We start from the raw sequence: 9,426 nt of genomic DNA, 5'->3' as shown, positions 1-9,426 counted from the left end.
CCCCTCTTGCCCCCCCCCCTGCGGACGCCCATGGGTGGGGGGCAGTTAAGGCAGGCTGGATTTGGGTCAAAGATAATTTTCTGAAATGGAGGTCATTAGAGAGGAAACAAGTAGCACTAGAGAAGACCTCTGTGGAAGAGTATGCCCTTTGGGAATCGACTCAATGTATAGAGCCCTATCTTACCCTTGTAACCTGTAATTATGACTGCTATCTGCTTACCATTTGAGAGCCCAGTTGCTGGCATCTCAACCGGGCTAGTAGGACGTTCATTTATTGCGACCAGGTGCCTCTGCAGGACAATATGCATTTTATCATGTTCTCCAGATATTAAGATGTGCCTAGGAAAGCCTATATTCTCCCTGTTGAAGGCTGGTAAATTCAAACAAGTCCGACCTGCCCTTCTGTGTTTACAATTGCTTTCAGCAGATATTATTTTGAAGGTAGCTTGTTTTTCATAAGTTGCAATGAGACTAAGGAAAGCAAGAGATGTCTGAATGATTGTTCCTCGGTCAGTATCGAATGATTTGCTCTTGCAGCCCTGTAAAAGGGTTACAGAGATATTACGTTATCTTTATCACCAGGTGCTGCAGGCTGTCCCTGAAGCAAACACATCACCAGCCCATGGGTTCTAGCCTGGAGACTGTGTCTGGGTCAAGGCTCTCACCAGACAGCACTGCCTTCAGCATGGTGGAAATGGTCATACCAGATCCTCCTGACAACTGCCACAGCCATCAAGTATGAGGGGGCTGGCCTCCTGGACCCACTGCTCTCACGCCAAGAAAGCATTGGAACAACAGCAAGAGCCCCAGGCCCCGACCCCTCTGTCCCCGCGAGCAATGGCCGGACATCATTACATAAAATATTATTACCTTACGTAACTGTAACTTCATTTTAACCATGTACACACACACACACTTAAGGTTAAGTCATTTAAAAACATAAAAAAACACTTTTATCTGGGAACGAATGTGCCACAATGTAAAGGTTCTGAAATTCTATCCTCCAAGTACGGTCCTGCAGTGTAACATCCCACGATGTAAAAACTTAGATGTAATGGTTATATATTGATTGAGACAATAAAGTATCAGGCACAGAGATCGGTAAAACTTTTATTTAATAATGCACAAATCACAGCTGTACAATTTTCATTCAGGTGCAGTCCATTTTCAATACTACTTGTACTAATGTGAGCTTCTTTAAAAGTGTTCTTTGTCCACTGTAGAGAGAATAGAATAAGATAATTTAGACAGCAAAACTTTATTAATTTCTAATAATCACTCTAGTCACATAAACTACTGAGTGCAAATTCTTAAATGGATCCACGTAATGGTAAACAAAGTTTACATGGTGGACCCCACAACCTCCACTGAAAAGTTAACCAAACTTATTTGCTGTTTGCATGCATGAATGTAGACCATATTGCATGGACCAGGCTAAAAAGCAATGGAGCGATGCACACTGTAAGTGGATTATAATGCGTAGTGTAAAGAAAAGGGAGGCTAGGGCAGAGAGTGGATACATCAAGGGGTTTACTGTGTACAGGATATTGGTGAGGGTTGATGCTTACAGGGTAGATTGACCAGTAAAGGGAATGGCAGGGCTGCAGATGGGAGAGAGGCTTGGGGAGAAAGACTCAGAAAAGAAACACTTAAAGGGTGGAACAGCATCCAGGTGTTACTCTTTGATGTGGTATTTCTTGAAGATATAGTAATTTACCTTTTTATAGAGAGCCGAAATCCACCTACATGCCCTCTCCTTGTTGCACAGCACTAGCACAACAACTCGTCCCAGGGGACCAATAAATCATTAAGACATTTGCTCCAACATGATACTCACCTGCAATATTGGTTCAATATTCCTGAATAGGACTACAGACCAACTACTCATGCCCTACCACTGCCAGCCCATGCCCAGAATGTGCGATATTCGGGCATTGGCATAACCAAGTTTGCAGTTAACAATGAGAAACAAACCTGTTGCGAACATGACCCATTGGATAGCACTCCTATTTCATTGTATTCTACCAGAATATCCTATATTTCATATAATCCGCCAAACTATTTCACCCAGAATATCAACTAAAACATTATCACCAAGGTAAGTATATACAGGTGATAAATAGATCATGGATTGATCAGTGATGTTACTGATGATATCTCTAATGAAATTGCTGATTATATCACTGATGACATCATCCAGTGACTAAGTATTTTGTAAGAATTTATGTTTGTTAAACATATATCCTTAGGTACTACAAAAGTTGTAGTAGTATACTAGGTGTACTACTGATGAGTGGTACTACTTCTAATATATATTATGTGAGTGGCTGTGTGACTCTATGTATCTTTGTGCATATGGGTGTGTGAGTGGATGTATGGGTGGGTGAGTGCCAGTGTTAGTGGCTCTATGGGGTAAGTGGGTTTGTAGTAACTGTATGGGTGAGTGAGTGGGTGTCTCAATGGCTGTATGAGTGAGTGAAACAGTGTGCAAATGACTGTATGGGTGAGTTAGTGGCTGTTTGATTGGGTGTTTGAATAAGTGACTTGGTGAGTGAGTGGCTGTATTGGAGAGAGTGTCTGCATGAATGGCTGTGTGGGTTAGTATGTGGATGTGTGAGTGCTTTTATGGATGTGTGAATGAGCATGTATGTAACTGGTTGTGTGGGTGTGTGAGTGAGTGTGTGAGGGCTTGCATAGGTGAGTGAGTGGCTGTGTTGAAAGATTGATTGGGTGAGTGAGTGGGTGTATGAGTGACTTTGTAGGTAAATAAGTGGGTATCTGAGTAACTGTATGGGTGTTTGGTTATGTGATTGTCTGTATGGATGAGTGACTGGTTCTATGCCTGGCTGTATGGGTTTATAAATGGTTGTGTGAGTGGCTATACAAGTGAGTGAGTGAGTTAGTGAGTGAGTGTGTGAGTAGCTCAATGGAGAAGTGAGTGGGTATGTGAGTAATGATATAGGTCTGTGAATGGGTATGTGAGTAGTTGTGCGGGTGTGTGAATGGGCATACAAGAGGTTGTTTGCGGTAGGAGTGGTTCTGTGAATGATGTCATCAGTGATATTATTTGAATTGTCATCAGTGATATCATCAGTGATGTCCCTGACCATGTCATGACTGATGTAATATGTGAAGTCATAAGCAGTGCCTTGCTGGGGCAGAAGTTACGGTTAACTTCTGTAACTACAACGGCTGAATTTCACTGGTTTTGTATGAGTGTAATCTGAGCCTAACAATACAGTCCCTGTAACCTTTGTTTTTTTTATTGAATTTCTAAGGTTTTTAAAAAATTCTATTTGCTATATATGTGAGAAGTTGGCCTGGTATATGATGTTCACTAGTTCTAGTGACCACCTTGTATCAGTCCAAACAACCCTTATGATGATTGGTTGTAAGTCAACCTTTTAGACCAGCTATCCTAGGGGTAGCGTGGACAAAGCAGTCTTAGGCTAAACTCTGTTAAGGCATGTGAAGCAAGCTGTTTTACCATATACACTCTCCTTGAATACCAAATGAAAGGACACCACACAGATATATATTGAAAATATATATATATATATATTTATTTACTACAAGTATCCCCTATACTCTTTATGAGCACAGAAGCAAATGCGTTAAAACAAAACAGTGTTTAAATATACCAAAGTTGCACAATATGGATAGGCCCTGGTGGCCACTCAAACCATATACTAAAATAGTGGTATAAGAACCACGTATCTGAAAGGAAGAAGGCCTAGGGCCTTGAGAATCGCTGGGACTGCAAAGAGCTAACAAACGTTAGTGACCAGGAGGCCCACTGAATGCGTATGCAGTGCTGAAAGTTACACGCGGGCGCCTATTGATTTCAATTGGTGCGTAAAAGTCACCAGGTTAAAGAAAAGGGAACTTTCCGGATGACCTAGAACCTAGCAACTTGGAACTTAGACACTAGAGGTGTATTTCTACACAGGAGCACCGGAGTGCCAGAGTTACCTCACCCACAGGAAGCGGGTGCATATGTCTCAAAGTGTGTCGGGTTTCGTCGTACTGTTCTATGGAGCCTGGAGATGAAGATGCTGCAGGCGGGTCGTCGAGGAGAGTTCCGGTGGATCCAATGGTGTATCTGAAATGGGGAAGACCTGAAAGCAGAGAGAACAATGTTCAAAGTCACTAGCCAGTGACCGGCGAGGAACCAGGAAGGAACCAGGCGTTGTCCAGTGCAAACAGGGGAAGACGTGTAGCTTGTCTCTGCAGCCACGTGGACACTAAGAGGTCGAGGACGTCCAGGAGTCGATCACGAGCTGTCCCACGCAGGCTTTAGCTGATGGCGGTGTCAGCGACTTGATTGAAGCAAACCGGCCTTGGCTAATGCAAGCCAAGCAGGAGTTGTAGAAAGCTTGTTACTCGGATCAGCAAGGTCAGAGGGGCTGCTCCTTTTTACAGGAGTGAGGGCCAGTCTGGAGCAACCAGACCAGCAGTGCTGATTGTAGATTTCTTCGCCAAGATGGCCACTAGCCAACGGACCAGTGACCGGGATGACGCATCGAGTGGCAAAATGCACAAGGGCCCCACGCAGATAGTGGAGATGCTGGAGGGCTGCTTTTCGGTGCAGGTGCTGCTCGGTAGTGGGGCTTCTTAAACCCCAAAGCACAGCATTGAGGATGCCTCGGGTGCTGCGCAGTCAGCTTCTCATGGATCTTCCAAGATGGCCGGTCCCACGTCTCTCGGTGCCTCCACGGGTCTCTTCTTTTCAGGGATTGTGGATCGGGCTCTGAGATGTCTGGGATACCAGGTCTTGTTGGGCTCTGGGCTCGGGCTCCGGCGGGAGGCAGCAGCAAAGCAGACGTCGAGTTGCTGGATGGTGACTGTATTCACAGGGTGGTCACTCCTTGGCCACAAGGGAGATGCTCTTCAGTCTTCTGTGCAGCAGAACGTCCAAGTCCAGTATTCTTCTTATTTTCAAGTCGAGTTCAGGATGATCTAAAGTCTTAGGACACAGCTCCTACTTTTAAGCTAAATCTAGGGGCCGGATCACCTGCTAGGTCCTTCCTCTGGGTCGGACCAGGAAGGGGGTGGTTACACCCCCTTTCTTTTGTCCAGTTTCATGCCAGGACTGGGGCTGGAAAGCCCCAGCCCCGGTTTGAACTGGCATATGCAAAGGGACACCCTGTGTGCCCCTGGCATGTCTTATTTTATTCAGCCCTCCCTAACCCACTACACAAAATCCTGTCTGGGGTGGTGCAAGTACCTCCCCTGACAGGAAACCCTTTGTCCAGGCCTCCCAAGCTGGAAGGACTCCCAGCAGCAGGAGGTCAGACTTGTGTCTGTGGTGGCAGCATCCATTTTGTGATGCTGAGGCTCATGTTTAACTTTACCCGGGTTTCAGGTTAGGTACATGTCGTCTCCCTCTAGAATGGTGGAATGCTACCCCCGTCGCCAGACTTGGTGAGGGGGTAGTATTCCAAGTTGTATGACACCTTACTCGACATGTTTTGATAAAGCCAAACCAAAGATAGCATTTAACCGCGAGGTTCATAATGCACTTAAGAGTATATGGTATAGCAATATCATGAACAGCTAAAGAACGTTGTTCCGAAAGTAGTGTAGTTCCTATTTTCCCAATAGGCCCTGCGCATTGGAATAACATAAACAGTAGTATCGACGTAGAAGTGCGGATCTTCCAGGCCTCCACTGACTATGCTAAACTTAATTGGGTTTGTTACCATCTAGCTCAGAGGTCACTGGAAACTTTCTTGACTGAATAGGAAGTGATCAGTTTCCCTGGCACAGCCAAGAAGGGATTCAGTTTTCCAACAACCGTGCAACATGGCAACTTTGCTCCTCAGATCAAGAGTCAATCTCTAGGGTCGTGTGAAACAATCGACAGTTATTTTACTCAGTCAGTGGTTGTGCAGTTTACTTTCACAATATGTAGAGAATAGAGAGACGGGCATTTTCAATAAAGGGTAACATTTATTGAACAGTCTTTCTTCTCGTACAAGAGAAATTAATTGCCACAATTGCAAGACTTGTTATTATAAAAAGTACGTACAGTAAGATGAGTATTACGAAATAATACTGTAAAAGCATTAATATGGTTTCTTAGCCATACAATGGTTTAAAATGAATAAAACATATATACATTCATATATACATTAGGCTAAAATACTCAACTGGTGCTTCTAACTACGCCTACCCCAGTGTACCTGACCTAAGCCTAATACTCGGGAGGGGAGTAAGTAAGTAGCTTTAAGTTAAGTTGGTTTTGCCAAGGTTTGCTTCAAGAATTCTTCTCTAAGGGTTGAGTCAACACCATACCTCTGGAATAGAATGATGGAGGTCTGTTATCTCCTTCAGGGGGTCGATATCCCAGTCACCCGCAAGGGTAGGCCGGAAACGCCGGAGCTGGATTTCTCTGCAGGAGAAAAGACAGCGTCTCTCTCAGCGCGTTGAGGAGGAGGAGGAGGGGCAGTGTCCGCGGGCAGCTTGCATCTGCTGGGCTCTTGCAGGGGACGGCTGTTCAGCTCCTAAGTTCACCACACCATCGTTTGCTAGTTAGCAGCGATAGCAGTAGCGATGGCAGCTATGGTATCATCAGCATAACAGCAGCTTCGTCAGCAGCGATGGCATTGAGGCAGCTAGCAGCGTTTGCTTAAGGCAACGTTGGTAATATTTATACCTGAAAGGTGCCTTGTTTGACGTAAGTTTTTGGACATAAGACGTCAATAAAGATGTCACTAGGAAGTGATCGTCTATCAGTGCTCATTAGAGTTCTCTTACTAATCAAAACATAGCAAGCGGGGCTTTCCCAGGTTGCTGAGTTTTTATCTTGTTGAAGAACTCGGAGTGTTAATCTAAGAATCTTAGATAGTAACTTCTGCTATGTCATTGCACTAATTGGTTGCAAAGGAAGTGGCAGAGAAAGCGATTCTGAAATGTGGCTCTGTTCGTGTGAGGCCAGAGACGAGTTTCTGAATATTGCACTTGAACGGTTATGCCAATATAGGGAATAAATGGATTTATAGCCGAATAGGGGCATAAGGTCACAGTATCGATCAGGGTCCTAGATTAGAACGCTACACCAAAGCACAGCATTGAGGATGCCTTCGGGTGCTGCGCAGTCAGCTTCTCATGGATCTTCCAAGATGGCCGGTCCCACGTCTCTCGGTGCCTCCACGGGTCTCTTCTTTTCAGGGACCGTGGATCGGGCTCTGAGATGTCTGGGAAACCAGGTCTTGTTGGGCTCTGGGCTCGGGCTCCGGCGGGAGGCAGCAGCAAAGCAGACGTCGAGTTGCTGGATGGTGCCTGTATTCACAGGGTGGTCACTCCTTGGCCACAAGGGAGATGCTCTTCAGTCTTCTGTGCAGCAGAACGTCGAAGTCCGGTATTCTTCTTATTTTCAAGTCGAGTTCAGGATGATCTAAAGTCTTAGGACACAGCTCCTACTTTTAAGCTAAATCTAGGGGGCCGGATCACCTGCTAGGTCCTTCCTCCTGGTGGGACCAGGCAGGGGGGTGGTTAAACCCCCTCTCTTTTGTCCAGTTTCACGCCAGGACTGGGGCTGGAAAGCCCCAGCTCCGGTTTGAACTGGCATATGCACAGGGACACCCTGTGTGCCCCCGGCATGTCTCATTCTATTCAGCCCTCCCTAACCCACTACACAAAATCCTGTCTGGGGGGGTGCAAGTACCTCCCCTGACAGGAAACCCTTTGTCCAGGCCTCCCAAGCTGGAAGGACTCCCAGCAGCAGGAGGTCAGACTTGTGTCTGTGGTGGCAGCATCCATTTTGTGATGCTGAGGCTCATGTTTAACTTTACCCGGGTTTCAGGTTAGGTACATGTCGTCTCCCTCTAGAACGGTGGAATGCTACCCCCGTCGCCAGACTTGGTGAGGGGGTAGGATTCCAAGTTGTATGACACCTTACTCGACATGTTTTGATAAAGCCAAACCAAAGATAGCATTTAACCGCGAGGTTCATAATGCACTTAAGAGTATATGGTATGGCAATATCATGAAACAGCTAAAGAACGTTGTTCCGAAACGTGCAGATAGGCTCAACTCATGCCAGAGCACCATCTCACATGAAACCAAGCACTCTGCCTCCAGGATTGTCGAGGCCTGCCATAGGAGTGACTTATAGGTTACCATGTGTCCATATATGTTAGATATAGTTATACTATATCTAAGTAAGAGGTGGTTACACCAACTTACCCCAGCTGGGTGATCAGCAAGTTGGGTCAAATAGCTAGGCAAGGCCAGGGGTGGCACAATACATGCTGCAGCCCCAGGTAGGCCTTGGATACACCTATGCCCTGGGTACCTAAGGTACACTGTTACAGGGTCCTATAAGGTGAACCAGTTCCAATTGGTAATGCATATAGATTGCATTGGCATTAATTTAGAGAGAGAACAGCAGGCTGTGGGTCTGATTAGCAGGCCCACAGCCACATTAAGTCAGAAACCAGTGAAGCAAAAAATTTGGGGTGACCATAGGATAGAAGACCCTACTCTCGTACACAACCCCCCTCCCCCCCCAAACGCAGGGACATTAGACTAACCTTGACCAGTTGTGTCTTCATGTTCTAAGTGGAAGTACCTGGAGAGACCATCTGCATTACCATGGTCAGTCCCTGGGCGGTGCTCCACTGTAAAGTCCATCCCTTGTAGGGAAATGGACCACCTGAGTAGTTTGGGGTTTTCACCCTTCATCTGATTAAGCCATAAGAGGGGCTTATGATCGGTCTGAATCTTGAAGTGAGTGCTAAATAAGTATGGTCTCAACTTCTTCAGGGCCCACACCACAGCAAAGGCCTCCTTCTCAATAGCTGACTAACATTTCTCTCTGGGGGTCAGCCTTCTGCTAATAAAAGCAATGGGCTGGTCTTGGCCATCTACATTAAGTTGTGAAAGCACAGCTCCCACCCCCAACTCAGAAGCATCTGTTTGGACAATAAACTCTTTGGAGTAGTCAGGACTCTTCAGGATAGGCGCTGAGCACATGGCCTTCTTCAGGTCATCAAATGCCTTTTGACAGTTTTCTGGCATCTTCTTGGATGTCAGATCATTAAGAGGAGTCACAAAGGACCCATAGTTCTTAACAAACTTCCTGTAGTACCCAGTCAGGCCTAAGAAAGCTCTGACCTGAGTCTGGGTAGTTGGAGGGGACTAGTCCTTGATGGTCTGGATCTTACTCTCCAGTGGTTGAACTTGGCCTCCACCTACAAGATGGCCCAAGTGCACAACCTTACTCTGCCCTATCTGGCACTTAGTGGCCTTGGTAGTGAGGCCTGCCTTTTGCGGAGCCTCTAGCACTTCCTTCAGGTGGACCAGGTGATCCTCCCAGGTGGAGCTGAAGACAGCAATATCATCCAGATAAGCTGCGCAAAAGTCATCCAACCCAGCAAGGACTTGATTCACCAAGCTTTTGGTAGGTGGCAGGTGCATTCT

At 46.1% G+C, this 9,426-nt stretch overlaps 1 protein-coding gene across 1 annotated transcript in view; it reads right to left on the bottom strand.

Annotated features, from left to right (window-relative positions):
* Positions 1-1,097: 1,097 nt before the first annotated feature.
* LOC147724785 (lymphocyte antigen 6E-like) overlaps positions 1,098-9,426 on the bottom strand; it is a 65,738-nt gene continuing 57,409 nt past the window's right edge. The window contains exon 4 of the mRNA XM_086967067.1: positions 1,098-1,217. The gene's annotated coding sequence lies outside the window, so the exon portion shown is untranslated. The remainder of the gene's footprint in view (positions 1,218-9,426) is intronic.

This window comes from Lissotriton vulgaris, chromosome 4_1 (genome assembly GCF_964263255.1).
Source record: "Lissotriton vulgaris chromosome 4_1, aLisVul1.2, whole genome shotgun sequence".
NCBI classification, from domain to species: domain Eukaryota; kingdom Metazoa; phylum Chordata; class Amphibia; order Caudata; family Salamandridae; genus Lissotriton; species Lissotriton vulgaris.
The sequence above is the reverse complement of the archived record's forward strand: the minus strand, read 5'-3'. Positions and strand labels throughout refer to the sequence as shown.